The sequence below is a fragment of the Coffea arabica genome, chromosome 7c (assembly GCF_036785885.1).
Source record: "Coffea arabica cultivar ET-39 chromosome 7c, Coffea Arabica ET-39 HiFi, whole genome shotgun sequence".
NCBI classification, from domain to species: domain Eukaryota; kingdom Viridiplantae; phylum Streptophyta; class Magnoliopsida; order Gentianales; family Rubiaceae; genus Coffea; species Coffea arabica.
In genome coordinates this window covers 22,829,283-22,843,016 of record NC_092322.1, presented here as the reverse complement: position 1 = coordinate 22,843,016, position 13,734 = coordinate 22,829,283, and positions in this window count along the sequence as shown.

The following is a 13,734-nucleotide window of genomic DNA, read 5'->3' as shown; positions in this document are numbered from 1 at the left end:
TTTAGGATATTTTCAGATAGTAATTGCACCAGAGGATCAAGAGAAGACGACTTTCACTTGCCCGTTCGGGACTTTCACATACAGACGGATGCCATTCGAGTTTTGCAATGCATCTGCAACATTTCAGAAATGTATGGTAAGTATCTTTTCAGAATATGTGGAGAAAATTATTGAAGTTTTCATGGACGATTTCAGTGTATATGTGATAGTTTTGATACATATCTAGATAACCTGAAATTGATCTTGTTAAGATGTATAGAGACTAATTTCGTGCTTAATTGGGAAAAATGCCATTTTATGGTTGAGCACGGGATAGTCCTAGGTCATGTTGTGTCTTCTAAAGGTATCGAGGTTGACAGGACTAAAATAGACATTATATCTGCTTTACCTTACCCTGCGAGTATGCGGGAGGTGCGTTCTTTTCTTAGAAATGCGGGTTTTTATCGAAGGTTCATCAAAGATTTTTGAAAATTGGAGCCCCGTTGTTCTAGTTTTTACAAAAACATATAGCTTTCGAGTTCGATGACAAGTGTGAAAATGCCTTCGATAAGTTGAAGGAGCTTTTGACCTCGCCCCCTATTATCCAACCTCCGAACTAGAGTCTACCGTTTGAAATCTTGTGCGACGCTAGTGATCATGCTGTGGGGCTGTGTTGGGGCAAAGATTAGGAAGGGCAGCTCATGTCATCTACTGTGCATCCAGGGCCTTGAATGGGGCTCAATTGAACTACTCTACCACTAAGAAGGAGCTTTTTGCAGTTATTTTTGCCTTAGAAAAGTTTAGGTCATATTTATTAGGTGCTAAAGTTATTATATTTTCTAATCATGCAGTTTTAAGGTACTTAATGACTAAGAAAGATGCAAAACCGAATCTCATAAGGTAAATACTACTCCTGCAAGAATTTGACCTGAAAATAAGGGATAAAAGAGGCTTAGAGAATCTAGTAGCCGACCATTTAAGTCGCATACTAGTCGGAGAGAAGAACGAGCCATTGAAGGATGCATTCCCTGAAGAGCATTTATTTTCTCTAAATTCTCAATTGCCTTGGTATGTTGATCTAGTTAACTACTTGGTAACTGGTAATTTTCCTGCAGGTTGACTAAAATCGAAGAGAGACAAATTGAAGAGCGACGCCAAGTATTTCATCTGGGATGACCCGTACTTATGGAAGAAATGTGTTGACCAGGTGATGAGACGATGTGTAAGTGAAGCTGAATTTCAGTTAATTTTGAATTTTTGTCATACTTTTACTTGTGGATGTCATTTTGGACCCAAGAGAACTGCTCATAGGGTATTAAAAATGGGTTTTATTGGTTTTCTTTGTTTAAAGATGTGTATGTGTTTTGTAAGTCCTGTGATCGATGTCAAAGGGTAGGTAATATAGCCCGTAGAGATCATATGCCCCAAGTCCCGTTGATTTTTGTCGAAATTTTTTACGTTTGGGGTATAGATTTTATGGGGCCTTTTCCTACCTCATTTGGTTATATATATATTTTATTAGTAGTCTATTATGTGTCTAAATGGATGGAGGCTAAGACCACCCGGGCTAATGATTTGAAAGTAGTTGCAGGTTTTATTAGGTCTAATATTTTTGTGCGTTTTGGGATGCCAAAGCCATTGTTAGTGACAGGGGGACGCATTTCTGCAATAAGACCCTAGCTGCATTGTTTCGCAAGTACAGTGTACTTCACAGGGTCTTAACGTCATTCCACCCTTAGACTAATGGTCAAGCGGAGGTATCGAATCGGGAAATTAAGTCCATCTTGGAGAAAATGGTGCGACACGATAGGAAGGACTAGAGTCAAAGGTTGGAAGATGCGCTTTGGGCCTATCGAACGGTGTACAAGACCCCTATAGGGATGTCATCCTACAGATTGGTATTTGGGAAGCCGTGTCACCTTTCGGTAGAGTTCGAGCACAAGGCTTTTTGGGCGGTAAGCAGTGTAACATGAATTTAGAGGAGGCCGGCGCTCATCGGAAGCTGAATTTGCAAGAATTGAAGGAGTTCCGGAATGAAGTGTACGAGAATGCACTAATTTACAAGGAGAAGAGTCGGGCATTTCACGACCAACAAATCTCTAGAAAAACTTTTGAAGTTGGTCAGAAGGTTCTCCTGTACCACTCCAGGCTTAAACTCTTTTCAGGTAAGCTACGTTCTCGTTGGATTGGACCTTTTGTAGTTACTCATGTCTTTCCCTTTGGTGTAGTTGAAATCCAGAGTGCTAAAACAAATAATTAGTTTGTGGTGAATGGACACCGTCTTAAACATTATTACGAAAAGTTTTCAAGTGGAGAAGTGGAGACGATAAGTCTAGATGCATCGCCGTGCCCCAATTAATAACACCTTGCCATGTCTAGCCAAAGACATTAAAGAAATGAGCTTTTTGGGAGGCAACCCAGTTGTTGATTTTGTTGTTTTTGTTGTTCAATTTCTTAAATATATTGTTTCTCACTTGGGTACTAATCACTCTTGATATTTCCTCACTATGACTAGGACAGGTAATCTTGGCGTGCCCACGCGAGAAGGGCATGCGTTAAGCATCTAAATCCAAATCTCATGGTCAGTGGACGTTTGTAAAACATGGCGTGCCAATGCTGTGTTGGTAAAATCTCAATATCTCGCGACGTCGGTAGGAAATGGAATCTTGGCGTGCCCACGCGAGGAGGGCACGCATTAAAGTACGAAAGTGACTCTTGCGATCAGTGGATGTTTTCTAATTTTGGCGTGCCCACGCCGTGTTTGACGACCCAAAAACAAAGGTAATTTTTTTATTTTATTTAATGTTTTTATTTTTTTTATTATTTTGAAAAAATAATACAATAAAATTATTTCAGCAATTAAAATTTTTGAAATTTAAATTCAAAAAGAAAAAGAAGAGAAATGAAAAAAAAGAAAAAAACCACAAAAAACTATTTTTTCTTTTTTTTCCTTTCTCTTTTCTTCTTTTCTTTCTTTCTTTCTTTCTTTCTTTCCATTTTCTTCTTCTTCTTCCCCGTTTCCCCTGTTCTCCCTTTTCCTTCTTTTCTTTCACACACCGCTACCCCCTAAGTCTTCACTCTTCCCTCACGCCGCCTGCCCACTCCACCACCCTACTTCCTCTCCCTCGCACGCCACCACTAGTCCGCCATCGCTGCCACCACGCACGAGCTGCCGCCCCACGCCACCAGCTCTCTCTCTCTCCGCGCTCATCTCCCTCCCACAGCCGCCGTACTCCATCTCTCCAACAGCCGCGCACTGCCCAGCGCACAGCTCTTCCTCCAGTCTCCACCAACGCCACCCACAGCCGTCGACAGCACGGTGGGCTCCTCGCCGTCTCCCTCTCTCGATCACACTGTCCGCCACCACCACGCCCTTACCAGCTCACCTCCAGCTCGTTGCGCCTCCAAGCATCGCGATAGCTATCATCGCCTGCTGCACAGGTGACGTACGCCACCGCCTCTCACCAGTCTCTTCTCTCTCGCGCGTTTTCCACCTCTCCTCCACTTCGCGTGACGCAGCTCCTCCAGCCCACGACGCACGGCGCACCACACCGAGCGTCTGCCTCCACAGTGCAACTACTGCTCGCACGCCGTCGCCAGCAATCCTGCTCTTCTCACCACCTATCCATCTTTGGCAGGTGGAGGTATTGACATTCCTCCTCCGTTAATTTTTTTTTCTGGGTCTCAAATTGCTAGAATTGGTTGCCATCTTCTTACTCCATTGCGAAGGGGTAGTTTGCTTAATTTGTCACTTGTTGATTTAATTGGGATTGAGTTGGGAGTTACTGGCAGATTGATTCCTCTTTTGCTTTCGTTCAGTTTCTGGTGCTATCTGGTTTTGGTTGGGGATGTCTTATTGGTTTGGGCTGCCTATTTGAATTGATTCTTACCTGTGTGTGCACCAGTGGTACTGGTGGTAGCGGTTTGCTTATAATTTATTCATCTTGTGTACACCAGTGGTATTGGTTGTGGTGGTCATCTGTAACTGATTTGTTCTTGTCCAATTAAAGCCATTTGGAACGATCTTGGAGTGAGCACATTTTGTCGTTATTTGTTGACTGTTGGGGGACGTTTGTGGTATCACTTGGGTCTATCTTGCTGAGTTCTCTCTTGAGTCCATTGCAATGACGTTGGTTGAGTAATTTTTGTGTCTGTTTGTTGAATTGGAAGGCTACTGTGCTACTTTCATTGCTTATTGCTTATTGGTTGCGTCTAATTGACTTGCTTGGGGTAATTGGAGCATTTGTTGCACTTTTGGACTGCTTTGTTTCTGCATTGGACTACATTGGAACCCCCCGTAATTCTTAAGTGCATTTGCTGCCTTGTTGAGACATTTTTTTATAGCTTTTGGGTTGCATGCTAGTTACCATAGTGAAGCCACGGTCTTTCTCTAGGTCTAGGACACCTAGACCCTCTCAGCCGCCCCCACCTCAGCCCATCATTCCGGCCTTTGACCCCTCGCACGACCTCTTTCTCTGGAAGGAGGGCTCACCTTGGGAGGCAACGAGGTGTTCATATTTCAGATTCTTCATGTTTTGGGGGCAACCTGAACTTCACTAGGGTCGCCGAGAAGCAGCGATATGCTATTTGTTATGAGCGGCGGATTACTCCCTGCCGATATCTGGATGCCGCCACTATGGGCCTTCTGGATATTAGAGTCACCTTTGACCGTTTCATCGCTGGCATTGGGTGGCATCCCTATACTCGTATTGTTGACTGTCCGGCCTTTGTTAAGTTGATTAGGGAATTCTATTCCACATTTGAGTTCACCATTACTACCGGTTACACTGTGTCCACTCCAAATGTCATCCATTTTTGCTTAATAGGTCAAGAGTTCCACTACTCCATTACTGATTTCAATCTAGTCTTTAATTTTATTGATCCTGCCTATGCCACCTCTCGTGAGTATGCCGAGAGTACCTACGATTACGTCGAGCCCTTCTTCTCCCGTTATCGAGATATCTGGGAGGAGATGTCTGTCGATCGTGCTCCTTACGACTCTTGCCAGTCCAAGAGCTCTTATCTCAAGGACTTGGCTTCTCATTATATCCAGTGTTTCTTAACTTATAGCTTCTCGAGTAGTCGAGATAGTTCGGGTATTATGTCTAAGCCGGAGTTTTTCTATATTTGCTGCATGCATAATAACATAAAGATCAATTTGGGGTGCTGGCTCGTTTCTCAATTCAAGCCCGTTCTGACTAAAAAGAAGCGCCCCTTGATTCTTGGGGTTTTATATTACCCATTTGGCTGTTAACTTGAATTTGCTTGATCTTTCTAACTATGATTTGCATGTGGCCTGTCGAATGGAGCCTTTAGACATCCCCTGCTTGGAGAAAATGGGTTTGGTTCGCGAGAGTGGCAACGGGTGGGATATTGTCCCTTCGGGATGGACCGGCGTTCCTCCTCGCCACTCTTCTGCCCGTACCTCCTCTGCTGACGCTGATCTGGGCCCGTCTACCTCCGCCCCGCCCCTACGGTCTGATGACTGGAACGAGCTACGGGTGTAGGTTGATACTTTGGATGCTAGAGTGAAGAATATTGACGCTAATGTGGCCGTCATTGCCCAGAATTTGGCAGCATTTATGCAGAATGCTGGCTTTCCTCCTCCTTTTGGGCCTCACTCGCCGATGTTTTGACGATTTCAGGGAAGTACCGCTGCCCTTCTTCTTGCTATTACTGTTTATTTGTCACATTGGAGGCAATGTGCCATTTAGGTGTGAGGGGATTAGCTGTGGTGCTAATGTTTCTAGTTTTTAGTTTTTAGTAGTTTTTAGGTGTTTTTGCTTTATTTCTAGTTTGTTATTTGTCTATCTTTCGTTCTTTTTCTTTCTTTTTGGTGTTTAGCTCTCATGTGAATACCAAGGTTGATGTTGGGTTATTGACTCTAATTCCACTATTGTCGAGTTTTAATAATAAAAGTGTATCTAGTTAATGTGGTTGAATCCAAAAACATCTTTTTGATAAATATCGGTGATTGTTTGACTCTTTTGATTTTTTTGTTAACTTTTCTACGCATAGGGAATGACTGTTGGCATTTTCATGTGAATCGGTACAATATTGACTTTAGTTCTCATGTTTGGCAATAATGAGTTGGCTGCTCCTAATTTTTATTTTTAGCGGTGTTATTTTGCGTTATTGTGTTATTTGACTGTGAATAAGGTTGACTGTACTCCGCTATTTGTTACTGCTGAGTAACGGGGGATTTTCACCTAAAGTGTCGATTCTCGCGTTAAAAAGTGGTAGTTTCTATGAGTACGTGGTTGTATAGTGATAGGAGCTGAGTAACTGGGCTCCTTCATCTGGCAAATGTTGGAGTTCGCTTCAAAAGGTTTCAATGGTTAGAGACTAAATCTTGTGTTACCATTGAAAAAAAAAAGAAAAAAAATGAAGAGAAAAATAGAAAAAAGTGAAAAAAGTGAAGGTTGTGTTAATGTGTGATAGAATTCAACTTGCCGATTTATGAAATTAATGTTGAGATTTTGGTTAATATTTGGACCATTTACTGATAAATGTTGCGCGCCATTCCTTTTTCTTAGATTAGTTAACCTGGAATTGAAGGAGTTTATGATTTAGAAGCTAACCGGGGTGACGTTTTTTGGATTTTGATCACTGATGCTTGATATATGGTTTTTCTTGGTATCTTGGCAATATGGTAGATAGAACAATAGCCATTGTCAAATATTGGTGTTTGTTTACTGTTCTTATACTTGAGGACGAGCATGGTTTAGGTGTGGAAGGAATTGATAGGTTGTAATTTTATTATTAATTTCCCCTATTACCTGACCTGATGTGAATTAATTGTTAGATTTTACTCACTTTTAAAAATTTACATTTATTACAGGGAGTAGAACAAAAATATCATAACAAGTGCCAATTTGACAGTCATCAAGAAGGAGTTCAAGTAGCAGGCATCCAGGGGCATTTTTGAAATATCAAGACACGACCCTTTTTGGTAATTTGAGAAAGACAGCATTGGAAAAAAAGAACAAAAGTCTGAAGTCTTCCTGACCTCTGGGGACGCCGGACGGTAGCTAGGCATTAGATAGTAGTAGGGAAATTAGATTAGGAACTAGATATTAGATAGCAGAGAACAAGCACTACGGAGGCAGAGCCTTTGACTTTTCTGTTTTGTCCTTTAGTAGATTTTTCTTCCTTCGTATGTCCAGATGAAGTGAAGACATTTGATCACTTCTTGTAGCTTTGCTCTTTCGTCAGTATTCCAACGAATTGAATTTACGCAATTGATGGCCGCGACTGTTGCTTCAATTTTGTGTGGGTTTTTTGCATCTGAGATGAACTAAATCTCCTTTGTTTAATCCAAGAATAACGGAGGCTTTGATTCGCCTAAAAATTGTGAGATCGATTTAATTTTATCTTTTATTTTATTTATTGGTATTCGCATGTTCTTTGATTACAGTACTTATGATTATTTAATTAATTCATTGTTTTGGATCCGGATAATTAGTTAATTTGGTAATCTACTATCAATTAGGGTATTAAATCCGTAATTGTTTAATTGTCTTGAAATAGTGACAACTGGCATGATTGGATTTGTGTCAGGGGAATACGCGAGCTAATCTAAAATAACTCTGGTAATGCGTTATTTGGTTAGAATATGACTCCTCTAATACGTAAGGTAATTGGGAAATTAAATGTTATGAGCGTACCTAAGATTATTCCTCAATTAGAGCAGTGATTAACGGGCGTACATTAATCATCAACACAGTAAGGAAGGGTTGACTGCCATCGCTTGTTTGGCAGTTATAACCTATTTTTAATGAATAATTGGAATTGCTTGTGCATCGATGACCAATTAGGTGAACCATTGTTGAAGTTATTTCTTGGCTAGACCTTTAATTATTATTACCTTGATTTTAGTGAATTATCATTTAATTTTTAATTGGCTATTTTATTTTTAGTTGAATTGTTTTAATTGTCACCCTTTATACAAAAATACCACCTGTGTTATTTTGGATTTCTAAAGAGACAAATACCCCCAATCTCTGAGGATATGACCCTACTTGTCCTGTTTACAAGTTAATATTTATTTGTGAAAAAGCCATCCTATTCGGGTAATCAAGCAAACTCTTCGGGAACAGTGTGAATCAAGTAACCCATTGCACACTTAGAGTTCCTGATCCAGTACTTGGAATCGAATTTTGGTAATTTTAATTGACAAATAGGTTTATTTTTATTATTGCACAAGTTTCGACACCCTGTTAATTTTTGGCGCCGCTGTCGGGGATTGGCATTAGTGTTTATTTTTTTTTAAGTTCATTTTTGTTTTAATTTTTTGGTATTCTTCGAGTGTATGTCTTGTTCTTCTCGTACAGGTGAATTAATTTTTGACCCTAAAGTAGAGAAGACCGCGTGGAGAACACAAAAAAAGACCAGACAGCTCCGAGAGGAGCACTCCAGTGTTGCATCTCAGAGACCTGAGTCAGAAGTTGAACCAATAGATTCACTTAGTGATACTTCGAGTGCCTCGGATCAAGAAGAAGTCACCATGGCGAATGTACGAATACTAAGGGAGTTGGCTGCTCCTGATTTAAATTAGCAGCCTTTATGCATTACTTTCCCAAGTTTGAATGATAAATGTCCATTTGAATTAAAATCTGGTCTAATTCATCTCTTGCCATCTTTTCATGGTTTGTCAGGTGAGGAACCTTACAAGTATTTGCAAGAATTTGATGTTGTGTGTAATAGTATGAAGCCCCCGGGAATCACAGAAGAGCAGATAAAAATGAGGGCATTCCCCTTCTCCTTGAAGGACTCTGCAAAAGATTGGTTATATTACCTACCACCACGTAGTATCACCACGTGGGACCAGTTGAAGAAAATATTCTTAGACAAGTATTTTTCCGCGTCTTGAGCTGCAAGCTTACAAAAGGAGATCTGTGGTATCAAGCAGCACCCAGAGGAGTCGCTCTACTATTACTGGAAGCGATTCAAGAAGTTGTGCATTAAGTGCCCCCAGCACCAAATAAGTGAGCTGTTGCTCATACAATATTTTTACGAGGGGCTACTCTTCAGAGATAAGAGTATAATTGATGCTGCGAGTGGAGAGGCACTGGTGAACAAGACCCCTCGAGCAGCGTGAGAGCTAATTGAAGGAATGACGGAGTGTAGACACCAAATTTTTGATTTTTTTTACCTTTATTTGTTTGTTTGATTGATTTAATCTTAATTTTATTTGTTTCAATTCTAGGGTTTTTATTTTATTTTGTTTTGTTTTTATTTTGGTTTTCATATCAAAAATCATGAAAGAAAAAGGAAAAATGAAAAAAAAGAGAAAAGAAGGAAAAATTGAAAATCATGAAAAAATAGGAAAAAGAAAAAATCATGAAAAATGGAAAAAGAAGGGAAAAAGGAAAATTTTGTTCACAAAAATATGTTTTTTTTTAAATTCAATCTTTTGGCGCTTTATTTTTATTAAGTTATTTTGAAAAAAAGAAAAGAAAAAAGAGGGAAAGATTTTGAAAAAAGTTTAAAAATGTCCATTTTTGTTGTTTTAGTTGTTTAGTTTTTTAAATTATTATTATTATTATTACTTAGTTTTTGTTGACAATTTTGTTAATTTGTTATTATTATTTATTTATTTTTATTTTTATCAATATTGCTTGTTGAAAAAGAAAAGAAAAAAAATAAAAATGATGAGAACCGCGGCACGCAAGCTGCGTTTTGGTCGCAGCTTGCAAGAGGACTTTGGGGCAGCCCCTGGCTGCAAATTGCAGAAGAAGGACTGAAGGTTTTAGGGTGAGGGAGGTTCCGTATAAATAGAAAAGAGGGACAGCAGCCGCAAGAAAGAGGAAACCGAAAAAAAAAAAAGAGAGAAGTGGACGACTGAGAAGGGCCTGAGAGCAAAACAGAAAACTGGGAGCAAGAGTGAGGGAGTAACGACAGGAGGTTCTTGGATGTGAAGGAGAGGGCGAACGAGAGAACGAGAGAGAGAGAGAGCAAAAAGGGAGGATCTTTAAAAAAGGGAACAAAGGGGGAGAAAAAGAAAAGGGAGAGCCGAGAATACATAACGGCGGGAGAAAACAGTTGAGAAAAAACCAGAAGAAAAGGAGCAACGGCTAGGGTTGAAAAGGAGGAAGACAACCAGAACAAGAACAGATCTTCGGCTAGCATCCTCTGCATCAGAGCTGGAACTTTTCGCAACCCAGTTGGTGGATTTCGCTTGTCAGGCTGTTCGATTTAGCAACTTAAGTGCTCTCAGGTATTCATGGATTCTCCTCAATCTTGATTTGACACAATTCTTGTAAGAGGTCTGAGCCTTTGCACGCATGATTTTTGTTTTTTTTTTTCTAAGTCATGTTGATATTCGATGACGATGACTGCAAATCATCTTTTTCTTCCTTTAGTTGTTGGAATTGTAGTTGTGTTTGACGTTAAAAGCATGCTTTTGGCTGGGATTTCATCTGTCTTTTGGTTGATGATGGGGATAGAACCAATATAAGAAAGTTGCAGAAAGAAAAATTGCGTCTGAAAAATGCAGAATTTTTTTTTTGATATTTACAACTGATTTTTCTCTTGATTCGTTCATATGTCACAGCAGCAGTTTTCCTTGCGTTTCTGTGGTATCTTGAGGATTGCTTAAGAGTTTGTTTGAGGGGTTTTGGTTCGGTTAGCATTAAGCAAGAATTTAGTTTCTGTTTTCCTTTTACAAGGTATGCGCATGATTAGGGACTTGGAAAATAAAAGTCATTAGCTTTCTTCATTTTGTTTGGGTTTGTTTGTCTTGGGTCGGGTTGAAGTTTCGCAGCAAGTGTTCATCTCTTCTTGTGACATTTATCTTTCCTCTCCCCCTGTCCCAAGGTTGTGCTTTTGGGATCTTGCCTTTCGGTTCCTCTACCTGAATCCATATAGGTTAAATAAGGGAAATGCTGCAACAGAGGTTGCAGCAAAAGAAGAAGGTTTGGCTTTCATATCAGGTTGCATAATCCTTTTGCATGAATGTTAGAGTACTTAAATATAATGGGCTTTATGTTCAGAAACAAAAGGGGGGGAATGGTTAATAGTCTTGTTGCCCGGCTTCAATTAGCTTGACGCTTATAGCTTGCGCATGAGAATGTGCTGCAACAAGCCAAGTTTTGATGCAGCAGCATGGACGACATTCTGCTTTTCTTTTTTGCTGTTTCAAAATCAAGTTTTGGATGTGAGAATGTGTTTTTGCCGTTCATTGTAAGTTGAAGTCTAAATGAAAGTTTGGGATGAAGTCTAGAATCATGGTTGGAAATGGAATTGCAGCAAGCTTCATTTTCCGCCGCAACTTGTGCTTCCTATTTGGCTTTTCTTTTGACTTTAATGGTTTGTTGTTTATGATGGAGTTGTGTTAATCAAAATGTTTAGTTGTCAAGAGGTGTTGAGAAGTAGTGTTAGGTGATTTTTTTGTGTGAAGTCTGGTTTTTCCAAAAGGAAGTTTCATTAGCTGCTGAAAGGCTTTATTGCAAAAAATTCATTTGCTTGTTTCGTTGTTTGCATGAAATTTGCATGAGAAGAGTTTCCAAAAGTTGCAAATCAACCCCACATATTTCCTCTTATGCTACTATGGACCCCCAAAGTCCCCCTTTTGTTGCACTGTGGCCCAATTATGTTTTAATTTCTTGCAATTGAGTCCTAAAGTATTTGCAATCTGAACTATTACTTGCCCTTTTCTTTGCCCTTGGACCTTTGAAGTTCCTAAAAGTGTTTGATTAGGTTTGAGTGCTTGGTTAGCGTTCGCAATTGAGTCCTTAGTAGCCTCAACTTTGCAATTCGATTGCTCGTTTGTTTTTATTTGTTTAGGTGGTACTTAATGCATGAATTTGTGAACTTTATGATCAAATGAGCTTGTGTTCGCCTAATTTCTTGAATTTTCTGAAATAAATGGGCTTTGGCCTTTTTCTTGCTCTTTGACTTTCAAAGTTTCTGAAATGTTTCAATTGGCTTTGAATGGTTATAAATGCTTGCAATTGGGTCCTTGGTGGGTCCTTTTCTTGAAACTTATGCATTATTTGATTTCATTTAAATTGCAATTAGGAGAGATTTGGTGACTTTGTTATACTTTACTATTTGAGGTACCTTGACCTTTTTATTATTTTGAAGCCATTTTTCTTTCATTTGGACACCATTCAAAGGGGCGGTATAATTTCTTTTATCCCTTTTGTTTATCTCCTATGTGACCCAGCGTGTTAAGTGAATTGCATGCCTACTTTGCTTTCCTAGCTTTTCCTTAATTCCTTTTATTTATGTCATTTACTTTTGCTTTTTATTTAAGTTATTCTTTATGGGGTATGTGTACACCTCTTGGCTTGTAATAGATAGGGCTTGGAGGAGCATTCGATGAAGACCTGTTGAAGACATGTGCCTAGCTAGCAAATGTAATAGTTAGGGCTTTAATTGTCTTATGTGTCTTGCATGCTTAGTTACTACGTGTTAATTTGCTTTGTTAGGGCCTTGCATCTAGTCGAGCATGCTAAATGTTATGTGCTATGTGTTTATAAGTGTTTGGCATGTCTACTCGCTTTCCATAGCCTGAATGAATGTAATGGATGAATGTAAGTTTCCACTAGTCCAACGCTAGTCGGAATTCATAGAATGGGCTAGTCCAACGCTAGACCCTTAGGGATTTCTCCTCGTTAGTACATGTTTGCATGTTCATTACATGTCATGCATTTTTTTTTTAGTTTTATCATTTTGCATGCCCCTCGAACCCCTTTTCCCTCCATTTTAGGATTTTTACATTTCATGCTAATTATAGGGTTCATTTGCTTGAGAGTCCCCTTAAATATGGGATATAGACGAGTGTGGCTTTTTCTAAGTCTTAGCACGCTTGTATTCCCTCTATAAAAGGGCAAATTGAGTCACGATTTAGGTATCCCCGTACCCAATATGCATAAATTCCCTAAGCTCATGCATTTTTGAATCCACTCTACTATTTTATACCCTCATCACATTTTCATTTTTCCTCTCATTTTGCACACGTGCACCTTTATGTTTCTTCACTTGCACACGAAACGCTTTTATCATCACTTGCACACATGCACTTCATATTATCATTTCACATACCGTACTTTACTCATTCACGTTCACATTTTCATTCACATATTTATTGTCTTTTATTACTTTTTCAAACTCATATCCTCACATTGCATACATGCATTCCATTCATTTGCATCCCACTCGCATTATTCGTGACTTCTTCAAAGGATCGTTATTGGGCTTCACAATTAATGTGATTGGCACCATTCAACCTTTGAAGAGAAATTTCCCCCAATACCCCTAGGTCTAGGGTTTGCATTCATGTAGTGCATCCAAATGTAATAAATTCTTTGGTTAAAATAAGAAAATCTTTGATTAAATCATGCAACTAGCCTTGGCTAGGTCAAAGGGGTGCCTTGGATTTTATCCTTGCCTTTCCCTTTGTCATATGTGACTCCCGAACCTTTTTCTTTGGTTTACGTGGACTAGGAGTCGTTTAAAAGGGGTTTCTTACTACTTTTTCCTATTTTTTCTTTAAAAATTCATTTTTTGGTGACTTGGTACACCTTAACTCATTACCAAGTGGCGACTCCAATTTTTATTTCAAAAACCCTTTTTAAACTATAATTTTGGGTCAAATCGTCGCATTCTCAACCCCCCATTTAGACCCATTTTTTCTTTTAAATCACAATTCATTTTCCAATCACAAAAAATACATTTTTTAAAACCATTTATTTATTTATCAAAAAATGGGGCGCGACAGTTGGCGACTCCACTGGGGACATTCGAGAG